General features: G+C 47.5%; 1 non-coding gene across 1 annotated transcript; it reads left to right on the top strand.

Annotated features, from left to right (window-relative positions):
- Positions 818–890, top strand: TRNAG-CCC. Its single transcript has one exon. It is a non-coding gene; the product is annotated as a tRNA-Gly (tRNA).

Genomic DNA, 18,276 nt, shown 5'->3' with positions numbered 1-18,276 from the left:
CAGCACATTCATCTAGAGCTGGACTTTTCTATTTCAAAGTCCTTTGCTTCGGCATAGAAATGTATCTTCAGAAATTTCTTTTGGACCAAAACCTCTCCAGACTCGGTTTGAGGTTTGAGGAAGAGAAGAGCCGCATACTGATCTGCGCATGTGTTGGGAGAGTTCAGGGACAGTGGCTTCTGTTGTTAGTTAAGGAGAAGTATTTTCCTCTTTCATTCTCTTTTTACTGTTTCCCCAAGTGTTTTTCTGACTCAGACGTGAAGCAGAGCTCAGTTCTGCTCTATAGGATTAGTTAACAATCTTTGACAGTACTGCATTCTCAGTGGAAGTCAGAACCCCTGCAAAACACTGAATTATTCACACCAAACAGGCCACATTTGCTGATGGAGCAAGCAGAATTTTGTGTGTCATGGAAAGACTCATTAAACTGAGTGCTTCAGTAAGGCAAGCACCAGTGGGGTCTAATTTGTTGCTGTTGCTTGACATCTGCCTCCCAAAAGTGACGGGTGTGTGTGTGTGTGTGGTGTGTGTGTGGGGGGTGTGTGTGGGGTGTGTGTGTGGTGTGTGTGTGTGTGTGTGTGTGTGTGTGTGTATGTGTGTGTTGGAGGCTGCATCTACCTAATGCGCAGAGGGAGCGAGCCCATTTCTGGTCGTGGTCCTGCCCCAGGCCCTGTCCTTCATCTACGTACCAGCGTTTGGATCGTGGAGCCTTCCAAGCTCAAAGCTCTATGGAAGGCTGAGAGACAAAACCGGTCACTTTTTGGATGAGGATTCCGAATCCAGTGATGCTGTCTTTATCAAGAATCATCTGGGGGCTTCCCTGGGGGTCCAGTGGCTAAGACTCTGCACTCCCAATGCAGGGGCCCCAGGTTGGATCCCTGGTCAGGGAACTAGATAAGATCCTACATGCTGCAACTGAGACCCAGTGCAGCCAAAATAAATAAATTTATGTATTTAAAAAAAAGAATTACTTGGTTGCAAGGAACAGAAACCTCCTTAGACTGACTCAAGTGAAAGGTTCATTTAATGGACACAGGGCAATCTTGTGGATCTCAGTGATGGAGCAAACCACTGGACATTTTGAGAATAAGAACTCACTAGATGACTAAATGTTCTCTCTTCTCCTCCTCCCCCCTCCCTTTTTTTCTCTCCTACCATATGACAGGGTGAATGACTAAATTTAGTAAATGGATGCATAAGAATCCAAGTGTGTTGCTCATGGCAAGTGGCCCCACGACTGTTTAAATATGGCCCCTGACAAACTGGATGTCGCCTAACCTCATTGCTGTGGTGAGTGTGTGCTAAGTTGCTTCCGTTGTGTCTGACTCTTTGTGACCCCATGGACTGCAGCCCGCCAGGCTCCTCTGTCCCTGGGACTCTCCAGGCAAGAATACTGGAGTGAGTTGCCTTGCTCGCCCCCAGGGGATCTTTCTGACCCAGGGATCAAACCCGAATCTCTTACGTCTCCTGTATTGGTAGGCAGGTTCTTTACCACTCAACCTCATCGCTGGGGTATGTTTATATATATATACTGCTGTCTGTGGTCTTAAACAACACTGAGCACAATTCTTTTTTTTTCCCTAGCACTGGGATCCAAACTGGCGCAGGACATCTTGATCATATTCTGAAATAGGTGTGAGGACAGAGAATGAAAACAGGAAGAATGAAAGGAAATGACAGCCTGTTAGAAGTAGGCATGTGGGACCACAGTCCGCTAGAGGTGGCAGGAACTGAGGGCGACCATCGGCTAGGTTCTACCAATGCCCTCGTGGGTTTTGTTGTTAGCTTGTTTTATCTTCTGTACTGATGAACAATCAAGTTTCTCTTTTCACAGTTACAAGACAAATAGAATTATCAGTCTTGCTCCATTCTGATGCCATACTCAGAAGTGTCAGGGAGCTTACCACTTTGTAATATTGTCTAATCCCAGCGGTATAAGAATCTTGATTTTTTTTTTTTTTTTTTTTTGCGTCAGACTCAATCTGCTCTCTTATAACTGTTGCCCTCTATTCGTGGTTCTGTGGCTTTGCCCACATGATAGCCCTTCAGACAATTAAAGCCCACTCTCAATCTGCCCCCAAGTCATCCCTCCTCAATAGACCCTGGGACTCCTGACCAAGCATCAGGTAGAAACCAGAAGTTAAAGTGAAACTTCTGAGATGAGAGTCTGTGCTAATGACAGCATCAGTTGCAAGTAGTCCTAAGTCCAGGCTTTGAAATTACATATATTTATTTGGGCTTCCTGGGTGGCTTAGCAGGTAAAGAATATGCCTGTGATGCAGGAGATGTAGGAGACATGGGTTCGAGCCCTTGGTCAGGAAGATCCCCAGGAGTAGGGAATGGTAACCCACTCCAGTATTCTTGCCTGGAGGATTCCCATGGACAGAGGAGCCTGGTGGGCCCCAGTCCATAGGGTCCCAAGGAGTTGAACACAATTGAAGCATCAGTTCCAAGCAGTCCTAGATCCTGTCCAGGCTTTCTAAAACACTGTTTATATTTATTTCCTCATTTATTTGGGTGTGCCAAGTCTTAGTCGTGGCACGTGGAATCTTTAGTTGTGGCGTGTGGGATCTAATCGCCTGACCAGGGATGGAACCTGGGGTCCACTGTGTTAGGAGCTTGGAGTCTTAGCCACTGGATCACCAGGGAAGAGAGCTGCCCGGGTTTTGGTCAAAGATCCCCACACTGTCTGCCGACAGCAGCATGTCTTCTGTTCCCGGTTGCGGACCAGGGCATTAACATCAGCTCTGGCTCCCTCTTTCTCCTAGTGTGTATGCGTACTCAGTCACTCATTCATGACCCACTCTTTGAGGCCCCATGGGCTATAGCCCACCATGGAAGAATACTGGAGTGGGTTGCCACTTCCTACCCTGGGGGAATCTTCCCGACCCAGGGATGAAACTGTGTCTCTTGCGTCTCCTGCATTGGCAGGTGGATTCTTTACCTCTAGCACCACCTGGGAAGCCCCTAAATTAGACAAAGCAGGAAACACCATCCTGACAGCAGAGAGGAGGCTAAACTGATGGTCTTCCTCTCAGTTCTCCTTCTGTCCCACATCCTATCCTGTTGTCTTCATGAATTAAAAAATACAACCATCTTGATGATATCCACTAATCTGTGGTCCCAGCTCTAACACGTAGTCTTCTATCCAGACACTGAACATTTCTGAGCTGCTACTGTGGGCCAGGCATGGATGGTTCAAAGATTTCTAACACCTAGACCCTGCTCCAAAGAACATGTTTCTAGCCACTGAAACATCTCAAAAACAAATGACTACAATGAAACAGTCTTTCGAGATAAGGACCAAACTGGACATCTAAGCAAGGTGCTTAGAGGCATTATGGGGAGAGGATAGGTTCTACTTAGCAGATCAGAAGACGTTTTGCAGAAAAGAGAGCACGCATCTGGGTACTGATGGGTGAATAAGAGTTTTCCAGGGGGTGAAAAGGTGAGAACAAGATTACAGACGGTATTGATCAGAGCACACAGGTGTGAGAATGCAGGGGCAGTTTGGAAAGGGACTGATGGCACCATGGGGTGAGGATGACGGATTCACACCACTTAGTCCACCAACAAGTAGGAATGAACCCCCACTGAGGGCCAGGCACCAAGGATATAGTAGTGAATGTGCCACTCGTGACCTGTAATTTCCTGGAGTCTCTATTGGTTGACAGGAGAACTTCAGGAGCTGGTATTCCCATCAGCCCTTCCTGGGGTAGCACCCATTGCTCTTAGAGCTACTGTCTATGGATCTATCAAGCTCTCTGATTAGACTGTGAGTTGCTTAAGAGCCGAACGTTATGCCATTTACCTCTTCTGACTTCCCTATGCCCAGCAGTTTCTGGAATATAGTGGCCACTCAATAGATGTGCGATGGAAGAATAAATGAGTGAAAACCTGGTAGCGCCAGTTAGTGACTGGCCTGGCCTGCCTCCTAAGCCTCTTGAGAGGGGACTCTTATTGGTTCTTGTATTCAACGCAACAAGGCAGAAATTTTTTTAAGCAGTGATAATTGCATTTCCCTAACCCAGAATTGAATTAGACATGACCTTTAACATGGGTTATTAAAAATGTTGTATTTCTCCCACTGGCACTTAGAAGTCAGCTCTCTTCCTCAGCCATTCTCTCCCTTCATTTACTTCTTATCAGGGACGTCAAGACCATTGGCATTTAAAAAGCACATTATGTCGGCTCTTTTCTTTCCAAACACTGCACAAGAAGTGATTTGACCTTTCGTAAGGAAGATGGAACCCCGAGCTTCCCCTACAAGGCAGTATTGTCGAGGATTTCTTATCTCCATGTGGAGAGACCTTCTCTCCAGGCGGGAGTGGGGCTGGGGGATAGATGGAGACTATCTGATATCACTCCCTTGAGAGAAAATGCTGAAGGGAAGGTTTATTAATGGTGCAGACCAGCCCTGCCATAGGCGACTGTCAGGAGGAGATGGGAGAGCAAGGGGGAGAACTTTGGCTCCAGGGTCACAGTGAACTCTGCTGACATTTCATTTCTTTGACATCTGTGCAGAGAGTCCTAGGCTATTGTCCTGGGGATGAAAAGGAGAGGATGGCCATAGTCAGAAAACTAAAATGGAAAAAAACTGACCCAGGAGACCAAAGGGACAGAATGAATTCCCTCATGGGAAAGGGCAGGTCTCAGTGAGTCTTCTGTTTGGGTTGGAAAGATAAAAAAGAGGTCTATTTACCATCCTCTGCTCATTCGAGCTCCCTTTTGTGGTTGCTTTTACATGCAAGAATTAGGAGTGCATGAGTCCTTAGCTGCTGCTGCTGCTAAATCGCTTCAATCGTGTCTGACTCTGTGCGACCCCATAGACGGCAGCCCACTAGGCTCCTCTGTCCCTGGGATTCTCCAGGCAAGAATACTGGAGTGGGTTGCCATTTCCCTCTCCAATGCATGAAAGTGAAAAGTGAAAGTGAAGTCGCTCAGTCGTGCCCGACTCTTAGCGACCCCACGGATTGCAGCCTAGGTTCCTCCATCCATGGGATTTTCCAGGCAAGAGTACTGGAGTGGGGTGCCATTGCCTTCTCCGTGAGTCCTTAGACCATAATGTTACAGTTCTTCTTACTGTGCCCCATGTTCTCTGCAATGAGACTCTGCTGCTTCTCCTATCAAGGTGCAGAGCCTTTCCCCCACTCCTGGACTCTGCACTGGACCTGTGACTACAGTTGGCCAGTACAACATGGTGGAAGCGATACTGTGTCTGTTCTAAGTCTGGGTCTCTAGAGACTGTGCGTCTTCCATTCTCTCTGGGAAACATTCCTGGCCTCCACATGAACAATCTGGGCTAGCCTATGGGCTTCCCTGATAGCTCAGTTGGTAAAGAATCGCCTGCAATGCAGGAGACTCCAGCTCAATTTCTGGGTCAGGAAGACCCCCTGGAGAAGGCTACCCACTCCAGTATTCTGGCCTGGAGAATTCCATGGACTGTATAGTCCACGGGGTCTCAAAGAGTTGGACATGACTGAGCAACTTTCATTTTCATGGGAGGATGAGAGACCAGAGCCATTCAAGAACATTCATCCCAGCTGAGGTCTCAAACACACGAGAGTCCAGCAAGGCTCAATAAAGCTGCCTACTCAACCTATAGCTTGAAAGTCGAGGCAAGAATGTATCCAGCTAAGTTCAGAAGAACCATTCAACTGAGCCTGGCCTAAATTACAAATGGCAGAATTTTAAGCTAAATAAATGGGTTGTTATTTTAAGCCACTGGGTTTTGAGAGCATTTTGTTATACAGCAATAGCTAGCTAATACACTCGTATGCTTACTCAAGCACTCTTAGGGGACAGTAGGATTTAGCACTTAAACCAGAAGATACTTAAACTAGAAGATACCAGACCTCTAAGCTAGAATGTAAGTCCCATGAAGGCAGGAACCATGCTTTCCTGGTTCAATCCAATGGACACAGCAAGTGACACAAAGCAAGTGATGAATAAATCCTATCGTATTGAGTTTGAAGATTGTGCAGAAAATTGGGCATTTTCAAGAAGATGCCCTCCTGAGAATTTTCCCATCTTGCCTCCTGGAGTACTTATCATCCTGGTTCAAGCTTCAGTAACAATGGCTGGCAAGATCAGTTGAGCTTCTTTAATCTGAAGAATTGTGTGCCCTGTTTAAGAAGCAGCAGGTAAGAGTTAAACATCTCTAATACATAGTTTCTGCTCCATCCATTACCTTCCTAGTCATGTAAGCCTCGTGTCATTTTTTTTTTTGTCCAAGTAATACACTTTATTCTTTACATTTTTGTTTCTTTGGCTCTGTCGAGCCTTAGTTGCAGCAGGCACGATATACTTTCCTGACCAGGGATGGAACCCAGGGCCCTGCTCTGGGAACAGAGTCCTAGTCGCTGGTTGTTGTTGTCATTCACTCACTAAGTCATGTCTGACTCTGTGATCCCATTAACTGCAGCACGCCAGGCTTCCCTGTCCTGCACTGTCTCCCTGAGTTTGCTCAAACTCCTGTCCATTGAGTCAGTGATGCCATCCAACCATCTCATCTTCTTTCGCCCCCTTCTCCTTTGCCCTCAATCTTTCCCAGCATCTGGGTCCTTTCCAATGAGTCAGCTCTTCTCATCAGGTGACCAAAGTATTGGACTTCCAGCTTCAGCACCAGTCCCTCGAATGAATATTGAGGGCTGATTTCCTTTAGGATTGACTGGTTTAATCTCCTTGCAGTTCAAGGGACTCTCAAGAGTCTTCTCTAGCAGCATCAATTTTTGGGTGCTCAGCCTTCTTAATGGTCGAACTCTCACATCCATACATGACTACTGGAAAAAAAAACAAAACATAGCTTTGACTATATAGACCTTTGTCAGTAAAGTGATGTCTCTGCTTTTCAATATGCTGTCTAGGTTTGTCATAGCTTTTCTTCCAAGGAGCAAGCGTCTTTTACTTTTGTCTCTGCACTCACCATCCACATTGATTTTGGAGCCCAAGAAAATGAAATCTGACAGTGTTTCCACTTTTCCCCCATCTATTTGCCATGAAGTGATAGCCACTGGACCTTCAGGGAAGTGCTCAGTCTGGTGTCATTCTTGACATCCCACCTCCCCTTCTCCGTCATGCAGTCTTCAGTCCTGTTGCTTACGCCTCTCACATACCTCTAAGTCTAGTCCCTTCTTGCCACCAGCATCATTTAGACTTGAACGATCATATCAGCCTCTTAATTAGTTACACAACCCCTCCCCACCCAGAGCAGCAATTATGGTCTTTCCAAAGCCCCGGACTGATCGTCCCTCCCCTGCTAGACTTCAGGGGCTCCCCATTTTCCCCAGCAGGATTTCTTAGTCTGTGTGTGCCCACTGCTGCTTTTCCTCTCTCCCTTTCCCCTTGGTCCTCTGTTTCCACCGAAACGCATGCCTTTCCTGCGATACTTATCTATTTGCAGTTCTCCTGGGACATTCTTGGGCTGGGAAAGTCTCCCCACACCCATCCTACTGCCCAGCTATTTCCTCCCTTCTTTTAAGGACTTTCCTTGGATGTCATAGTTTCCTTCCCCGACCCCCAGGCTGAGTAAATGAAAGGATCTGTTGTTCTCCAGCTTCCTGTCTGCCTGTCGTGTCTCACCAAAGTGCCAGTGCCTGTTTCTCTCTTCCCACCCCTTCAACCAGGCTACGAGCTCTGAGAGGCTGGGGCTGCTTCTTTCCTCTCTCTGTCTAGCAAAGGTCCTGACTTACAGTAAGTGGTTGGTTGAATGACTGAATGAACGAACCTAAAATAAGAGGGACCTTTGGCAACCCCTCCCAAGAAGGATTCAGACTTGAGAATCTTCTAGAGAGGACTGGAAGAACCAGTTCCTACTTCTAGGCTGTTCCATGATCTTCTGAGAAGCGGATTTAAGAGAAAGGATGGGGCTTCCCTGGTAGCCCAGTGGTAAAGAGTCCGCCTGCCAATGCAGGAGACAAGGGTTCCATCCCTGATCTGGGAAGATCCCATGTGCGCTGGAGGAACCGAGCCTGCACTCCACACCTGCTGAGCTTGTCCTCCAGAGCCAGGGAGCTGCACGTACTGAGCCTGCGCACCCCGGAACCTGCGTTCCACAACACGAGAAGCTGCCGCAGTGAGAAGTCCGAGCACGGCAACGCAGAGTAGGCCCCAATCGCCACAACTAGAGAAAAGCCCATGGAGCAATGAAGACTCAGCACAGCCAAAGATAAACTCTTAAAAAAAATAGGAAGGAGGGGCAGTAACAAATGTCTGTATCAGGCATAAACATGGAGCAAATTCCCGAGTTGGTAGCTCTCATCAGACTTCAGCTGTCAAAGGTGAGATTTGCTAAAAATCAATAAGCTTTGGTGTTTATCAGTGACTTGTATCAGCCACACTGCTAGGAGCTTTACGAGTCTCATTTCACTTACTGAACTCCATCACGCCATAAAGTGGGTTTTATCACCATCTCCCCTTTTCAAGGGAGACTCCAGAAGCACAGAGAGGTTGAGTAACTTGCCCAGGGTCACTCAGCCAATGAACTGGGTTAAGCAAAGTCATTTTGCTTGAGTGTCAGCAATCTAGTCATTAGCTGATAGTCTGCGATGAAATGTAGGATATGGGAAATTTAACATCATCGCACCTTTTTAAACATAGTTTGCTCAGTTATGGAAACAGATAAAAATAAAGCATCATATTTAAATATTCAATCTAGCCAACATAAAAGTAAACAGGATCCCAATTAATAAACTTACTTTTTTTTCTTTCTGAGATTATTAGTGCGCTTGTTTAAAAAAACTGAAGTATAGGGACATCCTTGGGGTCCAGTGGCGAAGACTCTATGCTCCCAATGCAGGGACCCGTGGTTCGATCCCTGGGGTCAGGGAACTAGATCCCATGTGCTGCAACTGAAGACACCACGTGCTGCGACAAAGACCTCGTGTGCCACAACTAACACCTGGCACAGCCAGATAGACAAGCTTTTTAATCTGTACACGTGTGTATAATCCATATAAAAAACTGAAGTATAGTTGGTTTACAATGTTGTGCTAGTTTATGTGTGTCTCAGTGCGCGTTTTTTCCCAAGACGCAAGCACCCCATTTCTGACCTAAACAAACTAAGTGTGAGGAAGTGAAAATTACACATGCATTCAATGTGCCCAATTCGCATACATGTGTGTGTGCTAAGTCACTTCAGTCGTGGCTGATTCTTGTGAATCCATGGGCTGTAGCCCACCAGGCTGCTCTCTCCATGGGATTCTCCAGGCAAGAATACTGGAATGGGTTGTCATACCCTCCTCCAGGGGATCTTTCCTTCCCAGGGACGGAATCCGTGGTAAAGATGGGTTCTTTACCACTAGCGCCACCTGGGAAGCCCAAGAGTGCTCTTAATGACAGGTAATGGGGCTTCCCTCGTGGCTCAGCAGCAAAGACTCTGCCTGCCAAGGCAGGAGATGCAGGAGACATGGGTTCGATCCCTGGGTCGGGAAAATCCCGTGGAGAAGGAAATGGCAACCCACTCCAGTACCAAGTGGCAACCCGACTTGGGAAATCGCATGGACAGAGGGGCCTTGTGGGCTATAGACCATGAGGTGGCCAAGAGCCACACCCAACGGAGCAACTAAACAGCGACAGCAGCTTAATATCGGCACTTAATATTGAAATTGGGTCTTTGCTAGGATTTGGATTCTTGTGCTCCTCTTAAAATATTTGGATGCATTGGTCTAGGGTGGGGAGAAAGAACCTACATTTTCATTATGGATTTCAGGTGCTTCTGATGTGAGTGATTGACGGCTCTCATCTTGTGTTTCAAGCTCTGTATTTTAAAGGAAGTAGCTTGTTGGGTAAAGTGTGTGTGTGTGTCTGTAATCCATATAAACACCTGTGATCTGCTGAATTTAACTGGGCCACAGCTGGTGTTGATTGCATATTTTTTTTAATGTGGCTTTTGAATACTCTCTCCCCTAGAATGGCCTTTATGACTGAACGTTGGCATAGAGCCCAATGTTGGCTGTCGATTGTAAGGTTTATTTAAAGGCACATGACAGCCAGAGCTTCTCATTCTTTACCTAAATGATGCTACATATGGACTTGGGAGTTTTAGGTGCAGCATGTTGAAAGGAGAATTTCTATCATGGCTGGGCAGCTGCTGGGTTTTTAAAGACTATGAGTTGTTTGCTCTCAGAGTCAGGTTGGGCAGATTATGTCACAACCCCAGGCCACCAGAAGGTTGGCTATGCTGAAGAACAGTCATCAAGGCTGCTGCAAGCCTAGCTCGGTCTCTATATGTGAATGGAAAGAAGTGCCTCTTTCCTCAGGCAGAAAGGGCTTCTCCCAGTCTTAGCGAGTGGTATGAAGGCTGAAGAGTGAAGGAAGGAGGCTCCTAAAACAAAGCAAGACACAAACCAGGGTGTTGTTACAACAAAAGGGAAGGGACGCTGGGTATATCCCCTGCCGCTGGAAAAGAGATCTCGATGTGTGGACCTTGTATAGGATCTAGGCATCCTTACGCAGTGCACAACCCATACAACTGTACATGACAGCCACACAGGAGTTAACACGAGTCTAGTTCAGAATCGCAGAACTGGAAGGGCTCCAAACATCAAATGGGAGGCTGTGTTCATTGGTGGAAAAATAAAAACACAGCAGCAAGACCATTAAATAAGCCAGGTGGTAAGGGCCTCTTCTGTGAAGGGTGACCACAGGGAGCGAGACCTGCCATGCCATTAACCTCTGAGCAGCCATGTGGGTGTCTCCCTGGGGCCGCAGTGGGTCATGGTCCCTCGGGGTCCATCAGAGAACAGCCCGCAAAGGCCCGACTCCAGCAGGAGTGAACACACTCAGGATCCCATCCCCACTTGGGGCATTAACACCCTAAGAAGTCATCCTTTGAAGAACTGCTTCACTTCCACTATCGTTTTGGTGATTTGGGTGCTGAAACTTACAGCAGCTCCCGAGATGAAGAAATGGCCCAGGCTTCGGCAGTCAGGATAAGTCTCCTGAGAAGAGTTTTGCTTTGGATTTCACAGACTGTGGAATCAGCTGAAGGGGCAGCATCATGTGGGTTCTGAAGTCAGACTTCAGCTCCACAGACATCTAGCTGTGTGACCAAGAGTGACTCATCCCTTCTGGGGCAGACAGATCCCCTTCTCCCAATCATGCCTTATGTAACCCACTCCCCTAAGTGAGGGCAGGACCTGGGTCTGGCCTCTAACCAATAAATATGACAGAGATGATGGGATGGTGTCACTTCTGTGATCATATAAGATCACATCATCTGTCACATCTGTCTCGCTTGAAGTCCCTGTCTCTCTCTGACTTGGAAGAACCAAGTGGGAAGGAACTGGGTTGGGGGAGGGGGTCCTCTGGCCCAAAGGCAACAATAAATTGAGATCCCAGATTCTATGACCCACGAGCAAAGGGCTGCTGCAACAATCATACGAGCCTGGAAGCAGATCCTTCCCCGGTTGAGCCACAGATGAGAAGACAGCCTTGATCAGCACTTCGCTGCGACCTTGGAAGACCTCAAGTAGGGACCTCTGTGAAGTCGTGTCCAGACTCCTGACCCACAGAAATAGGGAAATGACACAGGGGAGTTGTTATAAAGCTGCAGAGTGTGTGTTAATTTGTTCTGCAGCAACAGGCAACTAATACCCTCTCTCAGGAAGAGACTGGACAGCCCCATGGTTGAGAAGAAGGCCTTCAGTATGATGTCAAGGACCCTGAAGACCAGTGTGAGGCTTGCGATAGGATAGTGTATATGTGTGCCTGGCACGCAGTCGGCCCTCAATAGACTGCATTTCCCTCCCTCCCCTCAGACCAGTATCGTAAGTTGGCAACCTTAGAGGAAGTTGGCAAATTCAGTGTCAGGAGTTTCCAGGGTGACCCCATGAAAATGCCTCCAGAAATTAAAAAACAAAGCTTCTTTTGTGGAAGGTAAAAATGATTTTACCTCGTCTGAGAGGCTGTGCACTCGGCTAAAATTGTTTCATAATCCTGCCATGTAAACCAGTTGGGATTTTCCTTCACATAAATTGGATTTTGATTTATATGTCAATAAATGCCCCCAGAAACCTCATCATTTGAAAGTTCATCAATCTCGGCTGGAACTGCAGATATGGCCCCGGAGGTAGCTCCCTGGGAAATAACGGCCCTCGTTTACCAGCCCCACAAGCTGATGGGGGCAGGAAAGAAGGATCTGGAGGCAGGAGGGATAAGCACACGGACAGGGGCTTTGCAGGGTCCAGCTGTGGACTCGAGTCCCCGGAAGGGTGTTAGAGAGCCTGGGGATTTCTGGGCGGGGGGAGCCCTGCCTAAAGGTGTGGCATGGCTGGAGCACACAGGGCATGGTGGCTTGAGGTCAGGGAGTCAGGCAGGGGCCGGGTTATGAGGAGTACTGAACGCCAGGACGTGCAGTTTGGGTTCTGAAACAAGAGAACAGCATCACAGACATGAATCTTCAAGACAGTGTTCCAGCTGCATTGTGAAGATGGAGACGCAGGCCTGGGCACAAGGAGACCAGCTGGGATGCCACCGCCATTCTTGAATAATGGCATCCTGGATGGTGGTGGCAGTCAGGGTGAAGAGAAGAGGGTGGACGGTGGGACTCCTGGGGGATTCGTTTTGGCAAATGTGACTGACAGGGAGTGGGCCGGGAGCGCTGGTAGGTGGACACCTAGTCTCTGACTCAAGTCAGAGGGTGGCGGCCACCTGGGGGACCAGAATTGTGGAAGAAAAGCAACATAGTCAGTGACCAACCAGAGGTCTCCTAGCAGTCCCCAGAGAGGCTTTCATGGAAGAGAAAGGGAAATCTCAAGTCAGGAGGGCACAGTCTCCAGCTAAGAGAAAATTGCCCCAAATCAGCTCTTGATGAAAGTGAAAGAGGAGAGTGAACAAGTTGGCTTAAAGCTCAACATTCAGAAAACGAAGATCATGGCATCTGGTCCCATCACTTCATGGAAAATAGATGGGGAAACAGTAGAGACAGTGTCAGACTTTATTTTTTTGGGCTCCAAAATCACTGCAGATGGTGACTGCAGTCATGAAATTAAAAGAAGCTTACTCCTTGGAAGAAAATTTATGACCAACCTAGATAGTATATTCAAAAGCAGAGACATTACTTTGCCGACTAAGGTCCGTCTAGTCAAGGCTATGGTTTTTCCTGTGGTCATGTATGGATGTGAGAATTGGACTGTGAAGAAGGCTGAGGGCTGAAGAATTGATGTGTTTGAACTGTGGTGCTGGAGAAGACTCTTGAGAGTCCCTTGGACTGCAAGGAGATCCAACCAGTCCATTCTGAAGGAGATCAACCCTGGGATTTCTTTGGAAGGAATGATGCTAAAGCTGAAGCTCCAGTACTTTGGACACCTCATGCGAAGAGTTGACTCATTGGAAAAGACTCTGATGCTGGGAGAGAATAGGGGCAGGAGGAGAAGGGGACGACCCAGGATGAGATGGCTGGATGACATCACGGACTCGATGGACGTGAGTCTGATTGAACTCTGGGAGTTGATGATAGACAGGGAGGCCTGGCGTGCTGCGATTCATGGGGTCGCAAAGAGTCGGACACGACTGAGCGACTGAACTGAACTGAACTGAACTGATGCACTACACCATGCAAAGCCCCTATCACAGATTCCTCGTAGAATGTCCCCTCTGGCAACATTACGACCCAGCGAAAAAGAGTCACACCCTCCCCTTTAAAGTTAGTAAGCCTCTTCCTATAGAGTAGTTGAGTGATGACTACCCTGGCTGTTCTGACATAAGGGATTAGAATTAAAGTTGACGTGGATGAACATTTACTGAACTAAGGAGGTGTTTGGCCAACCAGTGAAACTGACAAATACGTGCTCTGTGTTTGGGGGCTTGTCAATCCCATTTCCATTGCCCTCCCTTAACTGAAGACTATATCACGTCTCAGAAGACTCCAGTCATTCTGCCCTTCCGTCCGTCCAGCAAACAGCCAGTTATCCAGTATTCCAAGCCTAGAGAGTCCTCTGTGAGGACTAGGTGCCATGGTGGGTGTCCGGGATTTGGCACAGTTTCTGGTACAAGGGAAGAGCTGAGAGTTCCCCGTTATCAGCGCCTGTCCTTATGGATGCCATTCGTGTCATCACTGTTATCATACAGTAGGGGGCTGATCAGACCACTCCCCTCAAAAGGCCCCCGTGGCTCCCCACTGCACACAGGAGAGAGTCCACACTCAGCCTGGCCATCACTACGTGACATTATCATACCCACCAGGCTTAATTTCAACTCTTTAACACCTATCTTACATTTTAACCATACAACCATGCAGGTATAGAAAAGACCTTGATGCTGGGAAAGATTGAAGACAGGAGGAGAAGGGGACAACAGAGGATGAGACGGTTGGGTGGCATCACCGACTCAATGGACATGAGTTTAAGCAAGCTCTGGGAGATGGTGAAGGACAGGGAAGCCTGGTGTGCTGCAGTCCATGGGGCTGCAAAGAGTCGGACGCAACTGAGAGACTGAACAATAATATTTAGTATTTGCAATATTTTGCCAAACAATAAAAAAGGGAATTAGACACAAATTAGACTTTCGCTGGCTTCATGAAACTAATGCTCTATTTGTAGATTCTGCTGCTGCTGTCGATCACTCAGTTGTGTCTGACTCTTTGCAACCCTTTGGACTGTAGTCTGACAGCCTCTCTGTCCAGGAGATTTCCCAGCAAGAATACTGGAGTGGGCTGCCATTTCCTCCTCCAGTCGATCTTCCCGACCCAGGGATCAAACCTGCATCTCCTGTGTCTCCTGCAGTGCAGGTGGATTCTTTATCGGCTGAGCCACTTGTGGGGGGGCGGGGGGTTCCATTTGCAGATTAAGATACCCCTAATGAGAATTCAGAGAAAGCTAAATGTTGAGCAAGGGACAACTTTATCACTTAGTTCCTGAGCCAGGTGGTCCCTGATGAGCAGGAGAGAAGTCTGGAAAGTCCCCTTGCCAAGACCCAGTGCAGGGCGTGATACCGGACATTTTGCACAATCGTTCAGTCTGGGGCCAGGCGCTATTCTAGGCATTTGACATATATTATCTCATTTAATAAATAACTACTCTGTGAGGTATATGATCTCACCCCGATTCTAGAGAAGAGGAACCTAAGGTCCAGTGAGTTTAAGTAATCTGCCTAAAGTTTCCTGAGGATAAATGTCAAACTGAGTTGCTAGATATTTTAAACTGCAAGTCTATTTAATACTTTCAGGACCACTGGAGTGGCTTTCAGGTTTGGATTGCCGCTGAAATTCAGAGGACACAGGACAGGCACGAGACCTCTTTCACCCTAAGAATGGACAGAGAATAAGGAGCATGGCAGCATGTTACGCCAGCAGCAATGCAAAGGCTTTGGATATCCAGAGCCAGTGTCCACTGTCCCAAACACCACTGCGGTCTGAAGGATGGGAGCTGGGGTGACTCTGGGTCACATCAGCACAGGGAAGCTTCAGGGTCTTGGAGCCTTGGATACTGTGCTGAGTAGGGGCTCATGTTACTTTCTCTTCCTTCAGTACCTGCACTCCATAAATTAGTGAAGTGAAAGTGGAGTCACTCAGTCGTGTCCGACTCTTTGCGACCCCATGGACTGTAGCCTACCAGGCTTCTCCATCCGTGGGATTTTCCAGGCAAGAATACTGGAGTGGGTTACCATTTCCTTCTCCAGGGGATCTTCCCAACCCAGGGACTGAACCTGGGTCTCACATTGGAGGCAGGCGCTTTAACCTCTAAGCCACCAGGGATGTCACCTAACAAAGATCCAACAACCAAGAGCAGTGGGCTCAGAGCATACAGCGACACCAGCGAGACCATCATTTATCTCTAGCGGATACATTCCTTCTATCAGTGTCGCAGAGCCCAAACTTCCTCAAGTGCCCCTGAGAATGGAAGAAAGATTTAAGGTTCGCCTGGGAGCCCCCGCCCCTTCTGATAATGATGATGACCAACACGTACTAAGAACTCACTACATGCCAGCCCTACGATGTCCCAAACCCTTTGTCTGCTTTATTTCAACTAATCTCCATAAGCCAGTAGCATAGGTCCAGTATTGCTCCCATTCTACAGATGTGGAAACTGAGGCTTAAATAGAGAGGCTCCATAACTTTCTCAAAGTCACAACTCTGGGAAGTGAAAGTGCCAGAATTCAACCCTGGGGCACCTGACTCCCTAACTGATGCTCTTAATCAGTCTACAAAACTGAGTAAACAGGAGATCATCCCTCTCAGGTAAATTGGCTATGTGCTTAAGTCCTAAAACAAACAATAAACCAATTCAAATGGGAAAAAAACACAAAACATTTATCAAAACTAGTAGACTGTCTAATTTGCTTAGTTCCTGAAGCAAACATGACAAGTCATTTCATTTAAAATAAGTAAGCTAATAATTGTGTGCAGAGATGCTATCATGGCTTAGTTACAATGATTACCAGGTTTTTGCCCAGTTTTATCACCTAAAAGTTGTGTTCCAGAAGGCATCCTCTAAGGAACCAGAGCCTTGCTGTGTTGTGCTATGGTTAGTGTCCGGGCAAAGCAGAATTAAGCCATGTTAAGGGGATTGCTTTATCTCAAGAACCAAATAGCCTTGAACAGGATCTTCTATGCTGTGAATCTCCTACAGGGGTCAGAGACACAAGAATCCCCACAAATCCTGTTCCTACAGGCCCCACTTTGGGTGGAAATATGTTCCCAACAATGGGATGTGCTGCCACGCTCCTCCAGGCTTTCTCCTTTCAGAACTGGAGCATTGGTTCGGCTCCCATCTGTCCTCAGGTCAACTCCCAGCTTCCCAGAACCCCTTCTGCAAACATGGCAGATGTCACAAATAGTATAATCACCCAGGGAACAGAGGCATGGACTTCACGTTGCACTATGTAGACCCTGCCTAGCCACTGTTAAGTACATCCGCTCAAAGACATGATTTACAGAGGCTACTAGAACAATTGATGCTTTCGAACTGTGGAGTTGGAGAAGACTCTTGAGAGTCCCTTGGACAGCAAGGAGATCCAACCAGTCAATCCTCAAGGAAATCAACCCTGAATATTCATTTGAAAGACTGATGCTGAAGCTGAAACTCCAATACTTTGGCCGCCTGAGGTAAAGAACCAACTCATTGGAAAAGATCCCAATGCTGGGAAAGATGGAAGGCAAAAGGAGAAGGGGGTGGCAGAGGATGAGATGGTTAGATAACATCACTGACTCAATGGACATGAATTTCACCAAACTCCAGGAGACAGAGGAGGACAGAGGAGCCTGGAGTGCTGCAGTCCATGGCATTGCAAAGAGGTAGACAGACTTAGTGACTGAACAACAACAACGAGAACAAAAGAAATGTGAGTACACACACACACACACGCATACACACACACACACACAGGCACACACACCCCTATAAATGTTATTGGGTTTCATCCATCAAGATGCCTTTGAACAGATCTCATAAACATTAAAAAAAAATGTTTATGATGGTGAACAACGCACTTTAATATCTCCTGAAAAATTTGTGTTGTCAGGAGCGCCCATTGCAATATTTTCTCGTTTTTGTCCTCTCCGGCGGCTGCTGACCACTCCGAAAGAAATGAGCTTCCAACTGTATTAATAGCTTTTTCATCTTCCTGCCGCTGCTCTCTCTAAATGGCCTGCCGTTATCTATTCATGAAATAAATAACTGCTGCCTTCCATGTCTCCCAAGCCCTCCTTGAGCCAGCCTGGCAAGATTAGAGAGATTGAAACTCTCCAAGGAGCTTTCCAAATGCCTACGCTGCAGGAAAACTTGGGGAGGCTGGCTCTGTGTGAGGTGGGTGGGAACTAGGTAAGTCTGGGTATCATTTTGTCACGGTGGGGGTTGGGGGGGCATGTTCCCACAGAGGCCTCGGTCCAATGTGCTTCAGTGTGCAGGTAAGTTGGGTGAAGCCTTCACTGGATTCGTAATCCTTTCCACCCACTCCCTGTAAGTTTTATAGCCAATTCTCTCTGCAGGAAGCTGTATAATGTAGTAGGTAAATGTCCGACCCCCAGTCTAGCAGATGTGAATATGAGTCCAGCTCTGACACTCACTAGCTGTGTGATCCTAGCAAGTTGCTTTGCCTCTCAGAGACTCTTCAAGTTTAAACAAACAACGAGGCTGTGAAACTGCTCTTCTATCACCCCACGCTGGAGCCAGAGAAGTCCAGGAGTTTGTTCATGCCCACACCTGAGTGTGAGTGGCAAGGGCGGGAGTTCAATCTAGGTTTATCTGATGCCAAAACCTGTGCTCACATGGCCAGCACCCGGAGGGCAAGGCCTTGTCTGTCTGCTTCTGCCAGATCCCTGATAACCAACCATAGGAG

Source organism: Capra hircus, chromosome 17, assembly GCF_001704415.2.
Source record: "Capra hircus breed San Clemente chromosome 17, ASM170441v1, whole genome shotgun sequence".
Lineage (NCBI taxonomy): Eukaryota > Metazoa > Chordata > Mammalia > Artiodactyla > Bovidae > Capra > Capra hircus.
The sequence above is the reverse complement of the archived record's forward strand: the minus strand, read 5'-3'. Positions and strand labels throughout refer to the sequence as shown.